The sequence below is a fragment of the Loxodonta africana genome, chromosome 11 (genome assembly GCF_030014295.1).
Source record: "Loxodonta africana isolate mLoxAfr1 chromosome 11, mLoxAfr1.hap2, whole genome shotgun sequence".
Lineage (NCBI taxonomy): Eukaryota > Metazoa > Chordata > Mammalia > Proboscidea > Elephantidae > Loxodonta > Loxodonta africana.
Window position 1 is genome coordinate 57,630,951 of NC_087352.1, and position 26,729 is coordinate 57,657,679.

The window sequence follows — 26,729 nt, forward strand, 5'->3', positions numbered from 1 at the left end:
TTTTCAACAAAAAAATACCACATCCATTGCCGTTGAGTTCAGCTCGTGGCAACCCATGCATTACAGTGTAGGACTGCTTTATTGGGTTTTCTTGGCTGTAATCTTAGCAGAAGCAGATTGCCAGGACTTTCTTCCGTTGTGCCACTGGGTGGCCTTGAATCACCAACCTTTAGGTTAGTCAAAACCAAAATCAAACCAACTGCTGTTGTCTTAGTCATCTAGTGCTGCTATAACAGAAATACCACAAGTGGATGGCTTTAACAAAGAGAAATTTATTCTCTCACAGTCTGGTAGGCTACAAGTCCAAATTCAGGGTGTCAGCTCCAGCGGAAGGCTTTCTTTGTCAGCTCTGGAGGAAGGTTCTTGTTATCAATCTTCCCCTGGACCAAGAGCTTCTCCATGCGGGAACCCCAGCTTCAAAAGATGTGCTCTGCTCCCATTGCTGCTTTCTTGGTGGTATGAGGTTCCGTGTCTCTCTGCTCACTTCTCTTTTTTATATCTCAAAAGAAATTGGCTTAAGACACTATGTAATTTTACAGATCTCATCAAAAAACTGCCACTAATCCATCTCATTACATCATAGTGATAGAATTTACAACACATGAAGAAATGGTAGACAATCATACAATATTGGGAACCATGAATTAGCCAAGTTGACAGATATTTTGGGGGGGACACAATTCAATCCATGACAACTGTCAAGTTGATTCTGACTCACAGTGACTTACAGGATATAGTAGAACTGCCACATAGGGTTTCCAAGGTTGTAATCTTTATGGAAGCAGACCACCACATCTTTCTCCTGCAGAGCAGCTGGTGGGTTGAAACCACCAAACTTTCAATGAGCAGCCAAGTGCTTAACCACCTCACCACCAGGGCTAGTGCAAACTGTGCCACTTGGGGATCTTGCCTTTTCCACAACAGCCATATTCCGTCCAGCCTTTGATCCCTAGGGGGAACCAGCTAGCCTCACCTTTCCCAAAACCTAGTGCTGAGAACAAAATCTCAAGGAGATGGTTACCTGCCAAAATCTAGTGGCAGGTCAGCCTTCCTCTTTTCGACATTGCTCTCAACAGCCTGTACTCCCTCGATCCTGGCCCAACCCACCATCAGAATGCAGTGCCCAGAGGGCCTGCAAGGGGCCTGACTCCTGCTCTATGACAGTATAAGGGTCATAAGCCACTTTCCCCAGGCTTGTGGTCATTGCCCCAGATGCTTTCAGCTTTACCAGGAAATAACCCTTCGGGGGTGACGCCAGGCACTCTGAGGCTGGGGATGCCATAAATTCCTTTCTGGAAGGTGTTCCCTGCTCTGTCCAAGCCCAAGGCCAGCTCTGACAACCAGTGCCTTCAGCCAAAGATGGATCCAAGATTTGAGGGATCTTGAAGCTTATGAAACTTGGGGGTCCCTCAAGAAAAATAAACCCCAAGTCCCTGGGAGGTGCTCTACCAATAAAGAGCCCTGAAACTTAAGCTTCATTGCCTTCTAGGTAGACCCATTTCTGCCTAGGGGCCTGCCATGGTTTGAATTGTGTCCCCCCAAAATTTGTGTCAACTTGGCTAGGCCATGATTTTCAGTATTGCTTTGTTGTCCTTCATTTTGTGATCCGATGTAATTGTCCTGTGTGTTGTAAATCCTAATCTTTGCCCATGGTTAATGAGTCAGGATTAGATTATGTTAAAGAGGATTAGGTTATGTTTGTTATGTTAATGAGGCAGGATTAGGGTGGGATGCAACACCTTTGTTTAGGTCACAGCTTTGATCAGATGTAAGGGGAGTTTCCCTGGGGTGTGGCCTGTATTACCTTTTACCTTAGACAAGAGATAAAAGGAAAAAGAGGGACATCACTACCATCAAGAAAGAAAACCTGGGAGCAGCGTGCATCCTTTGGACCCAGGGCCCCTGTGCTGAGAACTTCCTAGACCCAGGGGAAGATTGATGCCAAGACACATGGAGATCTCCAAATAAGGCTGGGCCCACAGATGTTGAAAGAAGAGAAAGACCTTCCCCCAGAGCCGACAGAGAGAGAAAGCCTTCCCCTAGAGCCAGCACCCTGAATTTGGGCTTCTAGCCTCCTAAACTGCGAGAGAATTCATTTCTCTTTGTTATACCCATCCACTGGTAGTATTTCTGTTACAGCAGCACTAGATAACTAAGATAGGACTAATTTTGAGAGACTCTAGGTGGTGAGGGGCAGGCCTTAAACCACACTGCTGATTCCAGTAGGGTGGGGGTCTCCCCGTAGCTGCCTTACTGGAGGGGGGTGTGTAGTTGGTTGGTGCTCTGGGTAGAAATAGCACAGAGTGGCTCAGGCAGCCTAGCAAGGAGCAAGGAATCACTGCAATTGTCTCATAGTTTAAGTTGCCTGGTTTCAAGTCTCACTCAACATGGCAAAGTAAATTCGGCTTTACTCTCGGCCAGCGCGAGAAGACCTCTACCAAGCTGGCTGGGCAAATTCCCAGTCTATTCCACTCTTGCGCTTCTGTGAGACCCAACTACTCAGGGTCCCCCAAATGGCCAGGGCCCCTGAGGACATTCACCCTTGCCCAGAGTGTCTGCTATCTAGTATGGCCAGCTGTTTCTAAGACTGTACCAGTTTTAGGACTGAAAGTCCCAGCTTCCAGGAACACTGGGATGGTTGATCACTCTACCACCACCCGTCACTCACGGAGGATCAGCTCTGGCCCAGGTCTCAGCACAGTTCTGGTGAGAGGCTTTATCTGACAATCAGTAAGGGCCTGTCCTATGCCCAGCTCCACCCCTGTCCAGCCAAGGAAACAAAGCTTACTACTTATTATTTTAGCAAACAAGGAGGTACTGTGTAAGTGAAAAAGGACGTTACCAGTGCCAGAGTAAATAATAATAACAGTCATGTAATTAAGCCCCTAATAAGAGCCAGGATCAACATTGGGAGATTTACATATACTATTGCATTTAGTCCTCACTGCAAACCATAAGGTAGATATTTTCTATGCTTATTCTATAGATAGAGACTTGGCATTCAGAGATACCAGTCAGTTTGCCTAACGTTATCGCAAGCTGTTTCAGCCACGCTGCCCTGCCCCAGGAGACAGGACATCTGGCTTCTTGTCCCAGCTCTTTCATTAGCTAGTTGTAAGACCTTGAACAAGTCCCTTAGAATCCCTCATTACTAACAAGAGATCTAAGAAGGGTACTCTCTAAGTCCTTCTAGGGGTTCAGTTCAGTGATAAAGAGTGTGGGCTCTGGGGTCAGATAATCCTGAGTTTGAATCTTGTCTCTGCCACTTACAATACATGTGACCTTCGCCAAGCTCCTTAAGCTGCTTTCACCTATAAAATCAGGACACAACCTCAGAGAGTTTGTGGTATGGAATAAATGAGGTAATACATGTATGTTCAGTACCAAGACTGGTATATATTAAGACTTTAAATAAAAAGCCAGCTGTTATTCAAAACCCTGTGAGTGCAGTTCTACTCTACACACATAGGGTCACCATGAGTCAGAACTGACTCAACAGCAATGGGTTTTATTGTTCCAGCTCTGATATTTTCAGACCTTGTATGGAATCCCCCCACAACCTACCCCCTTTTCACCAAGCCCTTAGAACATCTCTACTGCCCAAAATATATTGTATGGAGAGAGAGTAAAAATATCTTCTTTGCTCTTTTTCTCAAATATGTTTCCAGAAAACAGAGAAGACATGTCCATGGTAACCAAAGGGAGGTGGCCAGCAGAGATGGAGGGGAGGAAAGAGTTGGTTTAGGACTGGCCCAGAAGATGTCAGCCTGTGGAAACTGTGGCAAGCCCAGTATAGACAGTTGCAGTTGCCATGGGAGAGCCAGCAAACCCCACCTTCTAGAATTTCAAAGAAAGGAGGTCATGTATGTTGATGCTAGTTTTCATATAGGACCCTTCCCTCGCTGGTGCTGCATACAGACCGGCTTGCCAGGTCCAAGCCTTAAGATCCGAACCAGGAATGAGCTGCTACTATGGAAAGTGTGATTTTTTTTTAATGCAGGATTAAGAGGACTTCATGCTATTTAATCAAATCAGAACTGTGGCCCTCAGGGACTGACAAATCAGATAATTTAAACCAGGTGCAGACCTCATGGCCTGTTCTTTAAGTGGCAAGTGCTCACACACATAATGTGTTGGCTGTCCCATGGACTTTCTCATTTGTCTGACTTAGTTATGACTCTCTTGCAGTTTTGGGAAGCTACACACACACAGCCAGGCTAGTTGGGAGGAAGAAGCTTAGAGGCCACTGGTGGTAACAACTTGCTTTGGCATTGCAGGAGCCAAGGGATTGCTGCCAGCCCCTGCACCTGCTCTCTCCCAATAGGAGAAAGACGAGTTTTTCTTTGCTGATCAGGAGATCCTCCCAGCCAATGCGAGGAGCCCGGGGCCCCAGTGACTCACCTTAGTCTGTTCCAGGACCACATGAAAGGCTGGTAGGGTGTTACTATCTGGCTTAGTATTCCTTCCTTTGTTAAACTTCCTAATATAAGGAAGTAGGAAAGGGGCTGGGGATTGAAGGAGGCATCATTTTATAGCCACCCCCTTCTCCTGGCCAGGTGGTCAGCCATTACTGACCTTCCTGGGTAGCAGGAGACAAAAGGGCTTCCCAGGGGCAAGGCTTTTCTCTTTCTTCTCTAGTATCCACCCAAGATGTTCTTGTGCTGGAATTCAGTCCAGTGTATGGGGTCAGGGGTGCAGGGGAGGAAAATAACTCCAGGATGTTTTGCTTATGACCCTTCAGACTCCTAGGAGGCCTCACAGGGCACCGAGTGCTCCCTCAGGACTCAGGGACTTGTACTAAGTCTCCAACTATAAGCCCCCCGGACTTGATACTGAACTGGGAAAGTTAGGTTAAGTCAGAAAGTACAATGAAACATTTTCCTTCCCTTTCTCCCTCCCTCCTTTCTCTCTCTCTTTTTTTCTTCCTCCCTGTCTCCTTTCCTCCCTCCCTTCCATTTTTTATCCCTCCCTCCCTCCCTCCATGTCTTCCTCCCTCCATCCTTTCCTCCCTCTCTCCGTCTCTCCCTTCCTTCATTTCGGTTAGCTGGTGCTAAAACAATCACTAGCCATAATATTCACTAGCTTTTTCTCTAGTCCTGGCCAAGTTCATTCTTTCATTTATAAGCTTTGCTGTGACCAAGAACAGCAATGGAATTTTTGGGGCCCAGTGAACAATGAAAATGCAGGGCCCTTGTTCAAAAAGCAGGAAAAGGAGGCAGGACCAAGATGCAGAATAGTCTGATGCTTCATGTGGCCCCTCTTACAACAAAGACCCCAAAAAACAAGCAAACCGACTATATATGACAATCTAGGGGCCCTGAGCATCAAAGGCAAAGTTGAGGAATTGGACTGAGTAGCAGGGGGAGGGAGAGACAGTTCAGAAACAGCAAGGAGCTGCCAGACCTGACCAGGAAGGAAACAGCGCCCTGCAGGCTGGATTGGCTGGCATGTGTGGTGATGCAAGCAGGGGCACTGGGGATGCATTTTCCACATTGGGAGAGACCAAGCGGTAGAGAGTCTGATCAACCCTCCAGCGAGAAGCAGTGCTCAGTTGGCGAAAGATAAGTACATGCATCTAACCTACTGCACGGAGCCAAAAAACAACCCCCTTTGGGTAGAAACTCTCTCCCGTTTACCTGCCCCCTCCCCACTCTGCACAGGGTCCAGGTCGGCTTCAGCGATTGCTTGCAATGTCCCCTGGGCCAGAAGTAGGACCCATCTTGTGCCCTGAGCCATTCTCCCTGCTTTGGAGAGAGAACAAATGAACAAACAGGAAAAAAAAAATAATCTGCCAGTTCCCCTAAGCCGGGAACTCAGGGAAGGCACAGCCCCTTTGCCTATGCACAGGCATAAGTCGTCCATGGACTTTGAATGCCTTTTGCCTCTGCATAGATCTGCTTGGGCCCATTTCAACAGCATAGAAATTAGCACAGTACCACAGGGTATATACCTGAAGCCTATTTTCAATTATATCAGCTATAAGAGGGAGTGGTAGATTCATGACATTTGACACTGCCCTGCCCATTAAGCATGGTCATCACCTACACACATCAGGGGTCAGAGGACTGGTAGCTCCACCCATGCCACCTAGCCACCCGCAAAAAGGGGCCAAGAAAAAGTGGTGCCTCCCAACCCTTACAGCCAATAGCATTGGGTATGCATAGTCCAGCTGCAAAACCTACCCACCCATGCACTGTAGGGAACAGGGACACGCTTTCCTCTCAGGCACTCGGGGGCAGCCGTCAGCCTCCTGCTTTGCTCAGCACATTACCCCCTACTGCATCCAGATACCTGTGCCCACTCAATCATCCCTGCCCATCCAGGACTGTAAGTAAGAGCCTGCGCCACACACTACCTGGACACCTGAGCTGAAACTATACAAGAAAAGTAAATGGACTCCTGGGCTCACATACCTAGTAACAGCTCTAACCACCTGGTGACAGGATGTGAGAGCTTCAGAGATGCCAATAATCAAACCAGCTCACAAGAGCAGCCTATTTGGACATATCAAAACAAAACAAGAAGCTAGGACACGGTAAGCAAATATAAAATAAATAAATATAATAACTTATTGATGGCACGGAGACAACAGTCAACATCAAATCACATAAACAGGCAGACCATGATGGTTTCAGCAAGTGCCCAAAACAAAGAATCAAGAAACCTTCTGGAGGAAGATAATTTTTTGGAAATACCAAAGGTATTCTATTTCCAAAAGAATAATATCCAGACCTCTTCAAGAGATCAGGAAGGAGATTAGGCAAAATGCAAAAACAAGCCAAGGAGCACACAGATAAAGCAATAGAGGAACTTAAGAAGGTTATGCAAAGGTCTCTCAAATATGGTGGTGAAATTAGGTCATTTCCAGATAAACAGAAGTTTTGGGAATTTGTAAAAACCAAACCAAAATTCCAAGAAATAATAAAGGAAGTCTTTCTGTTAGAAAATCAACAACATCAGACAACAACCCAAGACTAGAATACAGGACAGAACAACCAGATATCAACCCAAATAGGGAAATCACAAAAATAAATTAAAGCTAAAACACTGAAAATACGGAAACAGAGACGTCAATAGGTAAAAGATGACAATGTTGAAACAAAAAAAGAGGAACTAAATAATGTAGTCATAGATCTTTCAAAGGGAGATGAAGTCAAGGCGATACTGAGAGATAAAAGATTGGTTTAAACTTAGAAAAATGGAGGTAAATATTAAGGTAGCCACAAAGGAAACTAACAATCCTACACATCAAAATAAAAAACAAGAAAAACACAAAGACTCAGCAAACACAAAATTAACAACGATGAAAAAGACGAAAATAAAATATATAAAGAGAAAAGTCAGCATAGAAAATTTAGTGGAACAAAGAAACTGATATGTTCATATCCATGTTCATTGTAGCACTGTTCACAATAGCAAAAAGATGGAAACAACCTAGGTGCTCATCTACGGATGAATGGATAAACAAATCACGGTATATTCACACAGGGGAATACTATGCAACGATAAAGAACAGCAATGAATCCGCGAAACATAACATGGATGAACCTGGAAGGCATTACACTGAGTGAAATTAGTCAGTTGCAAAAGGACAAATATTGTATGAGACCACTATTATAAGAACTCAAGAAAAGGTTTAAACACAGAAGAAAACATTCTTTGATGGTTATGAGGCTGGAGAAGGAGGGAGAAGGGTATTCACTAACTAGATAGTAGACAAGAATTATCTTAGGTAAAGGGAAGGACAACACACAACACAGGGGAAGTCTGCACAACTGGACTAAACCAAAATTTAAGAAGTTTCCTGAATACGAACAAACACTTCGAGGAACAGAGTGGCAGGGGCAGGGGTCTGGGGACCATGGTTTCGGGGGACATATAGGTCAACTGGTGTAACAAAGTTTATTAAGAAAATGTTCTGCACAAAAATAACTCAACTGTTTTTATTTCAGTTCTTGATATGCACACACTCGGCCAGCTTACTGATGAGGAAGGAAGGACTGAAAGGAAGAGAACAATAGGTGGCCTTATCTTTCCCTCTCCTTCTAGGTTATCATTTTCAGCATAAGTTGGCTAATACAGGGAAGAAACCCAAGTGGGAAATAACACGATAGGGTACCTTGGGCATTTGTATTTCCTAGAATGTCATCACCCACCTTCTTTTCGTTGAGGTAAGTTTTGGTTCCAACAGAGAACATCCCCCACTTATTAAGTGAAAGTACTCATTGGTACTGTTAGACTCTTATACTCACTTTGAGCCTCACTGAACACCACACATCGAGGGTCTTCTGGCATTCTGGGCTCATGGGACATCCCAAACGCTATGTAGAAATGGGGCAGCAAAGAATGGCAGACACACAAATACACGTATCTCTACTGCTCACGGGCATGCTCCATTATCCCAGCAGACTTCACTTACAAAATATAAGATCAAAGATGAAATTATTAAGGATTTCAAAATGGTAACAGCAAAGCATTAAAGCAAGCATTAGCCTTTCTAGGTCCATAGGTGGTACAAACAGTTTGCACCGGACTACTAACCTAAAAAGGAGTCCTGGTGGTGTAATGGTTAAATGCCCAGCTGCTAATCAAAAGGTCAGTGGTTTGAACCCACCAGTGACTCCACAGAAGAAAAGACCTGGTGATCTGCTCCCGTAAAGATTACAGCCTAGAAAACGCTATGGGGCCATTCTATTCTGTCCTATAGCGTTGCTATAATCGGAATTGACTTGCCAGCACACAACAACTAACCTAAAGATTGGTGGTTTGAACCTATCCAGCAGCAACTTGGAAGAAATGCCTGCCAAACTGCTTTCGTGAAGATTACAGGCAAGAAAACCCTCAATGGCAATGCGTTTGTTGTTTTGTTTTGGGCCCTTCTTAGCAAGAGGCCCTGTGCAGCTGGCCTGACTATTCCCAGCATGGGAGACACGGAGGCAAACCAGACCTAGATTCTACCGGTGAGGAGTTGCAAAGCATACCAAATCCCAAAGCACTTCACCTCTGCCTTTTGCCGTGATAGGAAGAGCACCTGAATAGGTCTAGTGCCATCTCCTTTAGGCCTTCTTTTCCCTCCAGTCGAAGTAATAACTTTCACCTGCTTTATCTTTTTCCTCATCAGGTAATGTGTGGCTCAAATGAGAAAACGCAAAGTCATGGTTCCCAGGAGAACACAGCATCAAGGCAAATAGAAGCCATTGAGATCAGAGGGAAAATGGCATAGGCAGGTGGCCCCTGTGTGCCACGGACCTTTACAGGTGACAACAACTCTGGATTGAGAATGTTGGAGGTGGGTAAGTCAGGGGCAGAAATCAGTGATAAGGAGCAAGAATTGGCTCATTACTCATAGTCATTACTGATAACATTTCACCCTCTGGAAAGGGCCCAGATTTTCCCCTTTGCATGCAAATCAGGAAGGGGAAGGAAAAGCCTTTCAATTTCTGGGATTTCTTTCAATCTCTTCTTATAAACGAGAAATGTTAGCACTGTCAGCTGTCACAGTACTGTCCAGCCAGCCATTCCACCGGCATTCCACAGTGCCACCTGCACCCTTTGAGATACCTAGTGTGGGCCACAAGACAGGACAAACTTACATGGATTCCCTGTAAGCAATGGTGTGAGAGCGGTTAGAGACACATTCGTGGATGACCAGGTTGCACTTTTTTTTTTTTAAACTCACTTCACTCTGGGCTTCAATTTATCTTTCCTCCTTTTATCTCCCCCAGAACTTCTCTTGTGTACGTAGGCTTTCCTTAAATCCTTCAGGAAAACAGCAGTATAGAAATGAAAACAAAAAGGAAAAAAGGGGTCAAGAGCAAGACAATGATAGCCCTTGTCTTACACAGCTAAATGAACAAACGCGCAAATTCCTAACGGGACACAACCACGGATTGTGAGCCAGAATAAAAATAACTGATCTGGGAGTTACTCTAGTGAAATCGCTTTAATCAAATCACATGGCCTTTGAGCCCTAGTTTCTTCTTTGTCAAACGGGGATAAGACTACTTCCCAGAAGTGCTGTGGAGACCAAATGAAATTTGCTGTGGAAAGGCTTAGTCATCTAGTGCTGCTGTAACAGAAATACCACAAGTGGATGGCTTTAACAAAGAGGAATTTATTCTCTCACAGTCTAGTAGGCTACAAGTCTAAATTCAGGGTGTCAGCTCCAGGGGAAGGCTTTCTCTCTCTGTCAACTCTGGAGGAAGGTCCTTGAAATCCGTCTTCTCCTGGTCTGGGAGAATCTCAGTGCAGGAACCTCAGGTCCAAAGGACGCACTCTGCTTCTGGCACTGCTTTCTTGGTGGTATGAGGTCCCCCTGTCTCTCCGCTCGCATCTCTCTTTTATATCTCAAAGAGATTGGCTTAAGACACTATCTAGTCTTGTATACCTCATCAATATAACTGCTCCTAATCCATCTCATTTCATCATAGTGATAGGATTTACAACACATAGGGAAATCACATCAGATGATAAAACGGTAGACGATCATGCAATCATACAAGGGAATCATGACCTAGCCAAGTTGATAGATCTTTTTGGAGGATGCAATACAATCCCTCAAACAGGTGAAACACAGCAGCCTAACCCTACCGTAATGATGGGTGCAGAGAGATCACCTGATCGTTGCTGAAGATCAATGTTTGGTCATGTACAGGGAGCCAGCCGGGCATTACAGCAAAGCCACACACTATGCTAGAATATGTCTATGTCTGTTTACCTTCTAGATCTTCCAGCAAGATCTATCCTGCGGTTTTCAGTTTGTGGTCCCTGGTTTGAGAAGCACTGCCTTGTGAAGGCAGAACCAAATGTCACTGTCATATTGTCTGTGTTGGAATTTACTTTAAAATGCTTTGATATAAATAGTGTGATGTGTGAGGATGTGCGAAAATTAACTTACATGTTTATTTACTTAGAATGGGTCATGAATTCATATGGTTAAAAAGTGAAAACAGTGTAAAATGCATCCAATGAAGTCTTGCTTCTACTCTTTATTCCTATTATTGGCTCTGTTTCCAATCCCCTTCCTCATATCCTAAGGAAACCTTTTTTTTTTTTAATGTATCCTTCTAGAAACTCTTTATGCAAATATAAACAAATACAAACTCTTATTCCTCTTTACCTCCATTTAAACAAAACATAACCTATTATTCCTTCACAAATCTGCACCTTGCTTTTTTCACGTGACTCTGTATCTTGGAAGTCTTTCCCTACCAGTTCCCAGAGAACATCCTTACTCATTTATTATAGCTGCAGAGTGTTCCAACTGTGCAATCTTACTTAACCAGTCCCATGTTGGTAGACATTTTGGCTGTTTCCAGTTGTAAACTAACTTTAATCCACATCCTGGGAGTTAGTTAGCACTTAAGCACTCTAATTAGGAATCCACATTCCAGAGGTGGCTAAAGCAAGGTCCAAATAGCTTTCAAAATCTAAGTCAGAAAAAAAAAAAAAAAAATTTTTTTTTTAGTGAGGGTTCAATAATTAGCATCTGATTTGTTAGAAATAATTTTTTATTGGTGAAATGAGTGGTGTTCAATGTGGTAGCTAGAAAGATGTTACAGATTCTACCACATTTGCAAGACAAGATCTAAGAATCTAGCAAGCCCCACAGCCTAACCCTCTGGAGTAGCAGCAGCCTAGGTCTTGAGCTTCATTTGGTCCTGGGTTCCCCCACTTCATGGAGCGCTCTGTGGCCTCTTGCTATGACTTGGCTGATCCTACCATCAGAGCATTATTTTACTCACCTTTGAGTGAACATCTCATGTGAGATGCTTGATGCATGCCTGTGGACAATGAGTGGAGACATCCTTGACTTTATAAGAACAGGTTGTATGATTGTTTGGGGGCAGCCTTGAGCTTGGCAGAATTTGGTCTAAGTCTTGCTTTCTTTGTAACATGCCACTGTGTGGAGAGATTGTGGAAAGGGGACAAACTGCCTCTATCTGCTTTGCTTTGCTGGAAGCTATTGAGAGAACATGACAAATACTGGAAGGCCAACAAAATTGTCTTAGATTGTGCCCAACAATCGTGGAGTTTATCATGTCCTAAAGTCAGAATTAAAGTAGAAAATCAAAGTAATAAAAGTTACTTGAAAATCCCTTAAATTTCCCAAAGAGTACACCACACATGGTTTTGTGTATACAGCCCTTTGTTGGCCAAGGTTTTCTAGGATCCTTAATGTATTTTTTCATTTCTTTTTCAAGGACCTTGGCTAAAACACCACCCACCTGCCTGGCCATGTGCAGGAGTACTGCCCTTCTCAGCCAGTGGTCGGAAACCACTTAAAAGGATCCACGCGTTCAGTCCCCAGGTCTCACCAGCTCCGGTGTAGGCCTGATCATCTCCATTGCTGTCTACCCTTAGTGGTATAAGAAGAGTGTTGTCCAGTGGCTAGATCTGAATTTCCTTAAGTTAAATATAGGTTCTGCAGGGCACAATTTGTTCTTGGCTACTAACCTAAAGGTTGGTGGTTCAAACCCATCCAGCAGCAACCAAAGAAGAAAAGCCTGGTGATCTGCTTCCAAAAGGTCACAGCCTTGGAAACCCTATCGAGCAGTTCTACTCTGCACACACAGAGCCACCATGAGTCAGCATCTACTCGACAGCAACTACCAACAACAGCAATTTTTAGAGGCACCTCTGGATGGGTTCGAACCACCAACCTTCGGGCTAATAGTCGAGCACTTAACTATGTGGATCACCCAGCCACCTTCCCAAGAAAACCCTATGGAACAGTTCTACTCTGTAACACTTGGAGTCACCGTGAGTTGGAATCAACTCCACAGTAACAGGTTTTAAGTTGAATATGCCTAGGATGCAACTCCACGCTTTCTCTGCAGGGTAGCCAAGTAGAGATTTATCAGGTACCTCAATGATGAAATCAAGGACAAAGACAGCTAAATGGGGGATTTGGAGTTGGGCTTAGGGAGAGAGAGCCAACACAGTTTGAGAGCCAACACAGTTTTTCTTTTCTAGCACAGTTTTCTAGTTCTGATAGAAGTAAATGTTTAAAATGAAGCAGATAAGGTACAGCTTTTAAAAAATCCCATCCTTTAATATTCTACCAGCATTAAAATGATTTATGGAGAACATAGAGTTCCAAGAAAAAATGCTTATGGCACAATGTTAAAGGGGAGAAAAAAAAAAAAACCCAGAACACACAGTATTCTAAATACCCTCTGACTTTAGCTGAGTAGGAGACACGAAACTAGGAGAGAATGCACCCCAATGCTGTGTTACGATGCTGGGATTATGGGTGAACAGCTTTTTTTTTTTTTTCTTTTCTGTTTGCCAACCTTTTGTGCTATGACTATACCGTTTTAATAATTTTGAAAATTATAAATGCAGGAAAGATATACAAAGAAGCTGGATGGAGGTTTAAAGAATGAAAACAGCTAAATCCAAATTACTTAAGCCATCACTGAGTTTTGTTTAAAGTTTTTTATGAATCTTTTTCAAATGCAAATAAAGAGGTAGATGGATGGATGGATGGATGGATGGATGGATGGATGGATGGATGGATGGATGGATGGATGGATGGATGGATGGATAGAATGATGGATGGATTGATGGGTGGATAGAATAGGATAGATGATAGAGAGAGAGATGATAGGTAGATAGGTAGAGATAGGTAGATACGTAGGTAGATAGATAGATATAGAAGAACTTAGTCCTTTAAAGCAAATTCTTTAGAAGAAAACCGAAAAAGGCCCAAGACTAAGTCTTGCAGGTCAAGCCTTGCCAATGGCTCTTGGTAGCCAAAGGCACAGAAAGCTGGGACCAAGCACCTACAGGCCTCATGTAAATGGCTATTTCTTTGACTTTCATTTCCCTCCACGATCTGAGAAAAGGAGAGTTCTGCACTTCAGCTTCTTCCCTTGGCCATCCCCAGCCCATTTCTGATCCTGACACCAAGAAGCCCATGTTGTCCCAGAGTCAGGAAGCCCCCAGGAAATGCTGAGACTGGCCTTGACCCAGACGAGCTTGGCAGAGTGCTCTCCTGGGGTCAGGTTCAAGTTTCTGGGAAAGTGCCTAGAACTACAGGTCTGTGGCTTTTCTCGGTATAAAACCCACACTTCCCCCTTCTGACTACAGGAAGCAAAGGAGGTGACTGGGAGAGCAGCAACCTTATGAAGGCCAGGAACTGGGGCCACCAGGGATGTCCCTCGGTGGGGTTGCTGGAGCCCTCTTTCCAGTCTCCTGTCCTCAAAAGAAAACCAGGGTGGAAAAAAGCTGAGCCTGTCCGAAACCATGGCACAAAGTGGAAACCTTTCACAAACAAATTATGGAAAGACTATTATGTGCCAGAATCCCTGGGTGGTACAAAAGGTTAACTTACTTGGTTGCTAACCTAAAGTTTGGGGGTTCAAGTCCAGCTAGAAGTGCCTTGGAAAAAAGACCTGGTGGTCTACTTCCAAAAAATCAGCCACTGAAAACCCTGTGGAGCACAGATGTACTGTGACATACATTAAAAAAAAAAAAAAAAAAATTAGGTCACCACAAATTGAAGTCAATTCAACAGCAACTGTTACTAGTATACCGGTACTGGTATTATGTGCCAGACACTTTACAAAGTTCTAGACTAATGGAAAGAGAAAAAGTCCACACCAACTATACTTGAATGTGAGCATACAGGGGAGGGAGTTCTACCTGCCTAGAGGGGCCAGGAAAGCCTCCACCTGGAGATGACTGCTGAGTGGAGTCTCGAAGGACAAACGAGCAGTTTGCCAGCTAGAAAAGCTGACAGTTTGCACAGAGCCAAGGCCAAGACCCTGGGGAAGGGGGGGCCTCTTGGAGCTTCTCTAAGTGAACTGCAGCCTTAGCCAGAGTCTAAGTCAGCCGCTCTCTGATGTTGCTTTCCCCAACTGGAAATCTCCCAGACAGGGACATGCTCCTTCTGGGAACCTAAAAGTGTTCTGGTTCATTTTATTTTGCACTACCTGAGGAGGCTGAATTAAGGTTTTGATAACACTGAGACAGGAAAGGGTACAGGTGAGAGAGAGTAAGCTGGGCTTCCAGCTTGAGCCAAATTTATAAAGATGTGGTAAAGCTGTATGTTCACTGCCTTGTCTCTGGCAATTATGTTCTCAATCATGGGCTTTCTATGTATTTTCCCAGCAGCTAGCATCATGCTAGACACATTACAGGTACTGGGACAAGTTTTAAAAACAAGCAAAAATACAATCAATCAAAAAAACTCTTCCTGCTTGATTAGTACTTTCCTGGTGAATCTCTGAGAGTCCCTGAGTGGTGCAAGTGATATTCCTACACTTAAGATGTCTTCTGTCTTTGGCAAGGCCAGGTGGGGGAGCAAGTCCTTCCAAGAAGATGATTTGGAGATCAGTCAAAAATAAAACTTGGAGTGGGATGGAAAAGGGGTTCAGGTTTTGTGAAAGGCTCATGCAATGTAGAAGTGGTCATTAACGAGCGACAACCAGAGCTGCTTGGTGAGGACATAGCAAAATTTAGAGTTTGGGACCTCTTGTTTTACAGTCACATGGAAATAGATAACTGTGGATTCTGATGTTATTTGCCAACAAAAGGGGAAAGACGGTTTCTCCTCTACCATTCCTGGAAGCATCTAGATCCTCTCACCAGCGGGTCTTTGAACACTAGCTAGGCAGGGGCTGGGCTCAACATGAGTTACAGGTCTCTGGAGAGCACGAAGTCCCAGGACTACCTTTGGTGAGATATTGTGGTAAGAATTTTTGTGGTTTTTAAGCTGATTCTTAGAAATAAAACAATCTGGTGTTTTTTTTTTTATTTTATTTTTATTTACAGCTTTCTGCGGATGTAATTAACATACGATAAACTGCCAATGTTTGAAGTATATACTTTGATGAGTTGTGACGTGTATACACCTATGAAAACCATCACCTCAGTCAAGATATGGAATATTTCCATCACCCTCAAAAGTTCTTCATGCCCCTTTGTCGTCTGTCTTAGTCAGCTAGTGCTGCTATAATAGAAATACCACATGTGGATGGCTTTAACAAAAAGAAATTTATTTTCTCACAGCTTAGGAGGCTAGAAGACCAAATTTGGGGTGCTGGCTCAAGGGGAGGCCTTTCTGTCTCTGTCAGCTCTGGAGGAAAGTCCTTGTCTCTTTAAGCTTCTATTCCTGGGTGGTCTTTATGTGGCTTGGCATCTCTCTTCTCCCATCTCATCTCCTCTGGCTTGTTTGTTTTATAACCTCTTATATATCTCAAAAGAGGTTGATTTAAGACACACCCTACACTAATCCTGTCTCATTAACACAACAAAGACAACCATTCCCAAATGGTATTATAACCACAGGCATGGAGGTTAGGATTTACAACACATATTTTGGGGGAACACAATTCAATCCATAACATCATCCCTCTTTCCCTTCCCTCCCCACCCCCATCCCCAGGCAGCTACTGATCTGCTTTTTGTCAGTATAGGTTGTTTTTATTTTCTGGAATTATATATAGATGCAATTATAGAGTATATACTTCTTTTATCTGACTTCTTTGACTCAGCATAATGATTCTGAGATTCATTCATGTTGTCGCATGGATCAATAGTTCATTTTGTGGTTTAGTAGTATTCCATTGTACACATACACCACAATTTGCTTTTCCATTCACCTGTTGATGGATGGATATTTGGGTTGCTTTCAGCTTTGTACTACTATACCTGCGATGAACTTTTGTGTACAAGTCTTCGTGTGAATAAATGCTTTCATTTCTCTCAGGTAAATACCTAGAAATGGGATGGTTGAGTCCTATTTGTGGGTTTTTAGATAGGGTCCAAAGGATCCCTGGGGTTTCCGCTTGGGATGGGGAAGGAATGAAGGGAAGAGAGCCCCAGTTTTCATTTTAAACATGGCAGCAGCTCCCAGGGTATCCTCACCTATTTGGCTTACTCTGTAAACTTTCCTTTGAAGAAAGATTTCCAAGGTCAAGGAAAAAAAGTTTCAAATCTTCACTCTCCTTCTCAGTCACTTTTTAAATAAAGAGAACCGAGGTTGCAACAAGCCTGTGGCCAATGTTAGTGGACTCAGTGCTAAGTCTCTGCTCTTTCCTAGGCCTGGGGATTCTAGACCAGGGCCCACAGCCTCTTCAAGCTCACACCTCCTCAGAGAGTGTGGAAGCAGCAAGTATTATCAGGCTGGCAGCAGAGAAAACTATCTCCCAAATATGTGAACATTTCCTTTAGAATCTCATGAAGCTAGACAGAGCAGAAAATTTAGGCCAAAGGATCGGGAAGGCATTGTCACAGGGACTTTCTGTAGCTGCAAAATGTGCTTCCAGAGAATTACCCTTACAAGCCTTCAGCCAGTTTGAGCAAAACAGTGCTGGAGGGGAAGGTTTATTATACTTATTTGTCTTTCATCTTCCAGGAAAGGGGCCCATCTTCCCTTTACCACTCCTTTCAAGGAAAACGAAAGAGTATTACTCCAGGCCACTCCTGCCTGGCAGACAAGGTGCTGAGTGCTGAGGACACCGGCTGAGCTCTTTCATTTCTGTTTGTCTAGCTGTTTGAGGTGACTTGCATACCTATGACCTCCAGGTTTGGCCTTCTGAGTGCTCTTTACCTGAGCCCATCCCCTTCACTCCCACAAGGCCTCAGCTGGGACAGGATGAAGCTCTGGCTTGATTTTGAGGAAGCTATTACCTTTTTTTTTTTTTTTTTACTACGTTAGGCAAAGATGTCATCTTGAAGACTAAGGTGCACCTGACCCAAGCCATGGTGTTTTCAATCACCTCATATACGTGCTAAAGCTGGATGATAAATAAGGAAGACGAAAGAAGAATTGATGCTTTTGAATTATGGTGTTGGCAATGAATATTGAATATACCATGGACTACCGAAAGAACAAACAAATCTGTCTTGGAAGAAGTACAACTAGAATGTTCCTTAGATGCAAGGATAATGGACACATTAATAGGAGGGACAAGTACCTGGAGGAGGACATCATACTTGGTAAAGTAGAGGGCCAGCAAAAAAGAAGACCATCAATGAGGTGGGTTGATACAGTGGCTGCAACAATGGGCTCAAGCACAACAACGGTTGTGAGGATAACACAGGACAAGGCAGGGTTTTGTTCTGTTGTACATAGGGTCACTGTGAGTCGGAACCGACTCAATGGCACCCAACAACAACAGCAACAACTCCATTAGCCCCAGCTCCCTCAGGAGACAAGCCTCTGCACCCTAACTAAGTGCACCTCTGCTGACATCCCATTCTCCCTCCTCAGAGTCCCTTTCTCAGTCCTGAGACAATGTTCCTCCCCAGTATCTGCGGCCTGGCTTTGGGGTCTATCTCTTCCTACCAAATCGATCAACTTGTTAAACAGTAAAACCTGCAAGAGCTGGAACCTATGTAAGGTAGGAACCTGTCAGAGAAAGAAAACTCAAATATTTTCCACTAAAACGAGTGATAGAAAAGTGGTAAAACCGCACCCTGTCAAAGGTGAAAAACTTGCAAGATCCAGAAATACAAGGCAGTCCCGTCAAGCTCTGGCTCTCGCAGGCTTCACTGTATATACAACCACTGACAAAATCTGAGTCTGAGGTGGTTGTTTTGTTGAGTGCCATCGAATTGAATCCAACTCATAGTGACCCCAGGTGTTACAGAGTAGAACTGCTTCATAGGGTTTTCTGGGCTGTAATCTACATAGAAACAGATCACCAGGTCTTTCTCCTGTTGAGCCATTAGGTGGGTTTGAACCACCAGCCTTTTGGTTGGCAGCTGAACATTTAAACATTTGCACCAAAAGGTAAAACCTGCTTTTCGGGCCCCAGATCTGCCAGCTTACAAGACCCCCAGATGACTGCTACCCCCAACTAAGGTCGGGGGGCCACTGGATGCAGTTGTTCACACCTGTCTTCTAACAACATTTGCATTTTTGAGAACCTGGGAAAGACCAAAACAGCTTGGCCGCCAGAATTCTCTCCGGGTAGAATCTCAGTCAGTAGGTTTGGTGAATGGAGATGGTGGACAGTTGATGCCCTCCTTACAGAAACCAAACAGGGTGCTGCCACTGACAAAAGAATAGCACTGGACTCAGACACTCTAGATTCGAAGAGCAACTCAGTGCAGGGAACACTGAGCCATCTCCTGACCTGGAAACCTATGGCCCCATTCTAAGCAGGTCAACTCCACTTCTAATTTTTCTATAAGTCCGGTGACAAGGCCTTCCACATTTTGTACAGCATGCATAGATTTCAGTGGCACAACCTCACTTTATCTCCCCACAACTAGGTGCTGTCATCTCCACTTGACAGATGTAGAAACTGAGTAGCAGAGATCCCAAGGTCACAGAGCCTGAAGAGAAGGGAGCCAGGAGGTAGGCAGGGATCTGTGGGCAAGTGCCCAGGTCTAGGGGTCAGAGGGCCAAGTTTTGGCTCTGCTACCACCAGGACAACGTGTCCTCTGCCTCTCCCCACAACATTCTCCCCCCAGGAATTATTGTTATTTATTTATTTTCAAGGTGGGGAAGTTGTATCTCTTCATTTTTTATTGTACTTTAGAAGGTTTACAGAACAAACTAGCTTCCCATTAAATATTTGGTACACATATTGTTTTGTGACATTGGTTGCCAACCCAATGTCAACACTATCCCCTTCTTTAACTTGGTTCCTATTACCAGCTTTCCTTTCCTCTCCTGCCTTCTCATCCTTGCCCCTGGGCTGGTGTGCCCATTTAGTCTTGTTTTTTTTTTTTTTTTTTATGGGCCTGTCTAATCTTTGGCTGAAGAGTGAACCTTAGGAGTGACTTCTTTACTGAGTTAAAAGGGTGCCTGGGGGCAATACTCTCAGGATTTCTCCAGTCACTTGGCCAATAAGTCTGGTCTTTTTTTTTTTTTGTAAGTTAGAATTTTGCTCTACATTTTTCACCAGCTTTGTCTGGGACCCTCTATTGCGATCCCTGTCAGATGAGTCAGTGGTGGTAGCCAGGCACCATCTAGTTGTACTGGACTCAGTCTTGTAGAGGCTGTGGTAGTTGTGGTCCATTAGTCATTTGGACTAATCTTTCGCTTGTGTCTTTAGTTTTCTTCATTCTCTCTTGCTCCAGACGGGGTGACACCAGTGGAGTATCTTAGATGGCCGCTTATAAGCTTTTAAGACCCCAGACATTACTCTTCAAAGTTGGATGTAGAACATTTTCTTTATAAACTATGTTATGCCAATTGAGCTAGATGTTTCCAGAGACCATGGTCTCCACAGCCCTCGGTCCAGTAATTTGGTCCCTTGGTGAATTTGGATTATCTATGAAGCTTCTATGACTTTGCCTTGGTCAAGTTGTACTGGCTTCCCCAATGTTGTGTACTGTCTTACCCTTCACCAAAGTTATCACTTATCTATTGTCTATTTAGTGTTTTTCCATCCCCATCCTTCCCCTCCCTTGTAATCATCAAAGATTGTTTCTCTTTGTGTGTAAACCTTTTCATCAGTTTTTATAGTAGTGATCTCATACAATATTTGTCCTTTTGTGATTAACTTATTTCACTCAGCATAATGCCCTCCAGATTCATCCATGTTGTGAGATGCTTTGCAGATTCATCATTTTTCTTTATTGTTGTGTAGTATTCCATTATGTGTATGTACCATAGTTTGTTTATCCATTCATCTGTTGATGGGCACCTGGGTTGTTTCCATCTTTTTGCTGTTGTGAACAACGCTGCAATGAACATGGGTGTGCATATGTCTATTTGTGTGATGGCTCTTATTTCTCTAGGATATATTCCTAGGAGTGGGATTGCTAAATCATATGGTATTTCAATTTCTAGCTTTCTAAGGAAATGTCATATCATTTTCCAAAATGGATGTAACATTTTGCATTCCCACCAGCAGTGCATAAGAGTTCCAATCTCCCTGCAGCCTCTCCAACATTTGTTATTTTCTTTGTTTTTTGATTTGTGCCAGTATCGCCAGGGTGAGATGGTATCTCGCTGTGGTTTTGATTTGCGTATCTCCAACGGCTAGTGATCACGAGCATTTCCTCATGTGTCTGTTAGCTGCTCGAATGTCTTCTTTGGTAGTGTCTGTTCATATCCTTTGCCCATTTTTAAAATGGATTATTTGTCTTTTTGTTGTAGAGGTGCTGGATTTTCATGTAGATTTTAGAGATTAGATGTTTGTCGGATTTGTCATAGCCCCCAATTTTTTTCCAGTCTGTAGGTTCTCTTTTTATTCTTTTGGTGAAGTCTTTTGATGAGCATTAAATGTTTAATTTTTAGAAGATCCCAGTTATCTAGCTTATCTTCTGGAGTCTGTGCATTGTTAGTTATGGTCTGTATCCTGTTGATGCCGTGTATTAGGGCCTCTAGCGTTGACCCTATTTTTTTCTTCTATGATCTTTATAGTTTTTGGTTTTATATTTAGATCTTTGATACATTTTGAATTAGTTTTTGTGTATGATGTGAGGTATGGGTCCTGTTTCATTTTTTTGCAGATGGACATCCAGTTTTGCCAGGAACATTTGTTAAAAAGACTCTTTTCCCCATTTGACGGATTTTGGGCCCTTGTTGAAGATCAGGTGACCATAGGTGAATGGATTTACATCTGGGTCTTCAATTCTGTTCCATTGGTCAAGGTATCTGTCCTTGTACCAGTACCAGGTGTTTTGACTACCGTAGCTGTATAGTAGTTTCTGAGGTCAGGTAGTACAGGTTCTCCTACTTTTTTCTACTTTTTCAATAGTGCTTTACTTATCCAGGGCCTCTTCCCTTTCAATATAAAGTTAATGATTAGTTTTCCCATCTGTTTAAAGAATGCTGTTGGTATTTGGATCAGGATTGTGTTGCATTTCCTGCAATCTTTAGTTCCAAGGATTGACTTCACATATCAGTTTCCCAAAAAATGTGAAAAACAATGTAGGGACTTTTCACTCTCTCTCTTACAAGATCGTCTGAGACATTGGCTGGTGGAAGCTTTTGTTGTTGTTGCTACATATCCTGCCTTGTTCCAGAAAAGACTAAAGGCAACCAGGGGCCATTCTAGTCTTGACTTAGGGGATTTACCGGTTATAGAACGCCGAAGATTAAAAGGCGCGTCTAAATATTTTGCCAAATAAGTATAGCTTACAAACATTTTCCCCCTGGACCACACTATAGAAATATGAATGGAGGGAGGTAGAACATCAGGCCAGTTTGGCTTTTCCCTATGATAAGGACATGGAAGAGGAAGCAAGCCCATCCTTGGCTTGTGGCTACTACTTTTCCTTGGAAATCACTTAATTATCCAACTAGAATTTCTGATACTTACTATGTGTCCGGCAATGTGCTAGAAACAACTTATGGTGACTCCATGTGTGCCTAGTAGAACTGCTCCATAGAGTCTTCAAGCCTATGACCTTTAAGAAGCAGATCACCAGATTTGTCTTCCAAGGTGCCTCTTCGGTGGGTTTGAAACACCAATATTTTGGTTAGCAGTTGAGAGCTTAATGGTTTCTACCACCCAGGGTCTCTTTACTTCCACTTTTGACCTGTTTAACTCTGGGCGGAATCTCTCTTTCCACTCTGCTTACTCTCTTTCCTCTCTTCTTCCTCTTTTTCTTTCATAACCACTTACCATGGCCCATTAAATTCTAAGTCGATATAATTAGCAATGCAAAGTATTAATTTCCCTTCCTGGAGGGCAAGGAGGTATTAATCTTCCAATTTTTCTAGGAGGTGAGAGAGAATAATTATATTACAGTTTTCCAGTACTGCAGAAAAAATAAAACAAAGCAGTGAGGTTTCCAACTAATTGTGGATTTGTCTATTTCTCCTTTAGTTCTATCAGTTATCGTTTCACTTACTTCTTGTTGTTAGGTGCATACATAGGATGGGTCCTCCTGTGTGGACATCTAGTCCCCCTTCTTCTGGTAACAATGCCCCTCTTCTGTGATGTTCCTGTTGTTTGGGTGGGTCTAATCCCTCTTCCTGACTACCGGGTGGATCCATGACACAGGGATGGCCAAGGAGAGTACCAATCCCCCAGCCCCTTGGCAACATCTGCCTTAGGAGGAGACATATGACCCCAGATGAACTGAGCAGAGGCAGTAAGCACATTCCTTTCATTGGATTCTTGGCCGGGTCTGAAACCCTTTGCGCATGAGACATCCAACCTGCAGGGGTTGTCAGTCAGCCCCTATTGCTACATAGCCTTATGTAAGTCTCTTTGTCCTCAGCATTCCTCCCCTCATTTCACATGCTTTCCCAGAGTGTAAGGGACAGGTATTCATGTATGACCTATGGCTCTTCTTTCAGAGCTGTTCTGCCCTATGCATGTTTTTCAGTTTATGCATAAAAGTACTGCCCCAGCCCCAGCTAAGGTGAGCTAGGCTCATTTGAAAGAGTGTCATTAAAAAATAAATAAAAATATTTTTTAAAATAATAATAAAAAAAAAGCCAACTTCTGAGAATTCTTTCTCTCTACATAAAAAATTTCTTTTTCCAATACTGGGGAAGCCAGCACAACTTGACCAAGACAAAGTCACAGAAGCTTCATAGATAATCCGAACTCCCACAGGGATTGAATTACTGGGCTGGGGACTAGGGACCACGGTCTGGGGGGCATCTAACTCAAATGGCATAACATAGTTTATAAAGAAAATATTTTACATCCTACTTTGGTGAGTAGCCTCTAGGGTCTTAGAAGCTTGTGAGCAGCCATCTAAGATACATCTACTGGTCCCACCCTGTCTGGAGTAAGGAAAAATGAAGAAAACCAAAGACACAAGGGAAAGATTAGTGCAAAAGACTAATGGACCACAACTACCAGAGCCTCCACCAGACTGAATCCAGCACAACTAGATGGTGCTCAGCTACCACCACCGGTTACTCTAACAGGATCACAAAAGAAGGTCCCAGACAGAGCTGGAGAAAAATGTAGGACAAAATTCTAACTCACAAAAAAGACCAGATTTACTGGTCTAACAGAGACTGGAGAAACCCCGAGAGTATGGCCCCTGGTCACCCTTTTAACTCAGTACTGAAGTCACTCCTGAGGTTCACCTTTCAGCCAAAGATTAGACAGGCCCATTAAACAAACAATAATGAAAAAAAAATTGTGTTTCTTTTTCTTCATTTCCTTGCGGCCTGCAGATGGGTTGGCCTCACATGGCTGGACCCCGTGCCTTCTTTTCTAGGAGCTTATCACTCAGAGACAGTCTTTAGAGTAACCTAGTCAGCCCAGGAGAAGTCCAAGGCCAAACAATGGCCTCAACACTGGGACCCATAACACAATTGCTTTATTAATATCTCCTGAAAGATTTCAAGCCCCCAATAGGCAGATCATGCCCTACCCTACATCGATCTATCCAGTCTTACGTATTCATTTTTTTTCATCTACTCTGCTCCAGGCACCAAAAAATGTGCTAGGAATCCAACTGTGGACCTATGTAACCCCTGCCTTCATGGATCTGACAATATAGGGTAGAGATCCACATTAAGCAAATAATCACACATGTAATTAGTTGCTATCCTGATCAGTGCCTTGAAGGAGATGTTCTGGTCTGTATGAGAATGTGTAACAGGGATCTCAGCTCTGGCCAGACATACTGAGGCATGAAGACCCCACGCTGTGCCCCTGCCATTGTGTCTCTGGCCTGGAAGGCCCTCTCTGCTTCCCTCCACCTATCCTGAGACTATTTGTCCAAGTCAAGTCTTACCTCCTCCTCAAAGCCTGCCAGGTCTGCCTTGGGCGTTTCTTCCTCCTCTCTCCTCTTCCAGCAGGACCACCATTATAGATTGAATTGTGTCCCCCTAAAAATGTATATCAACTTGGCTAGACTATGATTCCCAGTATCGTGTGATTGTCCATCATTTTGTCATCTGATATGATTTTCCTATGTGTAGTAAATCCTACCTCTATGATGCTAAGGAGGCAGGATTAGAGATAGTTATGTTAATGAGGCAGGACTCAATCTACAAGATTAGGTTGTATCTTGAGTCAATCTCTTTTGAGATATAGAAGAGAGAAGCAAACAGAGAGATGGGGGACCGCATACCACCAAGAAAATAGTGCCAGGAGCAGTGTGTCTTTTGGACTCAGGGTCCCTGCACTGAGAAGCTCCTGGACCAGGGGAAGATTGATGACAAGGACATTTCTCCAGGAAGAAAAAGCCTTCCCCTGGAGCTGGCACCCTGAATTTGTACTTCTAGCCTACTAGACTGTGACAGCAGACCTGGTGGTATAGTGGTTACGAGCTCGGCTGCTAACCAAAAGATTGACAGTTCAAATCCGCTAGCGGCTCCTTGGAAACCCTATGGGGCAGTTCTACTCTGTCCTATATGGTCACTGTGAGTCAGAATCGACTCGATGGGAACAGGTATAGGTATGTAGACTGTGAGAGAATAAACATCTGTTTGTTAAAGCCACCCACTTGTAGTATTTCTGTTATAGCAGCACTAGATGACCAAGACAAACACTCATTTGGCTCTTAGAGACTGTAGGAACTTCCTGTCCAAATGGTACCATGCATTCACTTTTTGATCACTTAATGTTCACAGATACAATATGAAAAAGGATAACTAAGACTCCCCAGACATCTTTGTGGACAAGAAACAAGCACAAAGTGGTGAGCAGGGCCGAAGCAGTAACCCCTGGGCTCCAGGTTTGGAGGTAGGCATGGAAGTCAGGGGCAAAGGGGACTAAAATATTCCATGTGCAATAGTAGAGGGAACAAGAGAGAGGCTCATTGTTTAAGGCAAGCGCTGGAGTAGGGCTCTCTTCTCATCCAAGAGATTAGGCTGACCAACCTCTGCCCATGGCCACGGATTTTCAAAAGCTAAAGGCTTAAGAGGCAGGAGGACAAGACAGGGCTTTGTGATCAGGAACTGAGGCAAGCTACTCTCTGCTACTCTATCTATCTCTGCAAAATCCCCCAAGCCTCCACAGGACAGGAACTCTGAACTCTGAACTCCACTCGAGGACCGAGGCCTGGACTGGGGACCCGAGGGGCTGACCGTTGGCAATTGCAAAACTGCCTGATAGGAAGGGGCTTATATAGAGAAAAAGAAAGGGAGAACAAACAGCAAGTGCTCCAACTTGCCCCACTCAAATAAGTCTGCAACCAAAGTTGCAAAAGTTTGTTTCCCTCAAAGAGACCCTTGACCAGCTTATGTAGAGGGTAAAGGCCCTGCCATCCCAGCCCCTCCATCCATCCCTCCTTTATGCAGAGCTCCTGGAGGAGGAATTTGGGGCACCATCAAGTGACTCTGAATGGGCCAACAGACATGACATCTGGTCCTAATAGAAATTAAGTACCACCGGCTCCCAGCCAAGGTCCTTCCAGTTCCCTGCCCCCACACATTTCTCTCCTTCCCTGGCTCTTCCCTTCCCTTACCCTCCATCCTACCTATGATCAACTAATTCTAACAAAGGTACTTCTTGTTTGATGCAGGTGACAAATGTACTAGGGGAATGGGTAATTATTTGGCTAGAACATCAGGAAGCAGCTGTCAGTTATGCAAAAAAAATTTGGGGAAACCAAGCTGATTCAATGACTCAGATGAGATTCATTTCTTCTCACTTCCCTTCTTTCCAAGTATTGTGGTTTTTCAAAGGCACTAAAATGCTGAAGCTATTACTCTTCTTTATGATGACTTTTAAAGACAGTAGTCGCTTTTATTTCTGTTTTCAAGCTTTTCATTCTGCTCTCCATCAGAGTTTTCTTTGTTGCTGGTAGATAAAAACTTTTAATGCAGGATCATATTTTAGTTTCTTCTAGGATTAGGCCAGTAAAGAGTATAGTACTGTTCATATAATTAAAAA

At 43.7% G+C, this 26,729-nt stretch overlaps 1 long non-coding RNA gene across 2 annotated transcripts in view; it reads right to left on the minus strand.

The window, feature by feature from the left end:
* The window catches only part of LOC111749593 (uncharacterized), a 103,461-nt gene that overhangs the window by 5,653 nt on the left and 71,079 nt on the right, over positions 1 to 26,729 (minus strand). The window contains exon 4 of one of the 2 annotated variants that reach the window (XR_002784800.2): positions 8,253 to 9,759. This is a non-coding gene — a long non-coding RNA (uncharacterized LOC111749593). Of the gene's footprint in view, positions 1 to 8,252; positions 9,760 to 9,785; positions 11,430 to 26,729 lie in introns of those variants that run through there. The other variant, XR_002784799.2, reaches the window with a different exon arrangement.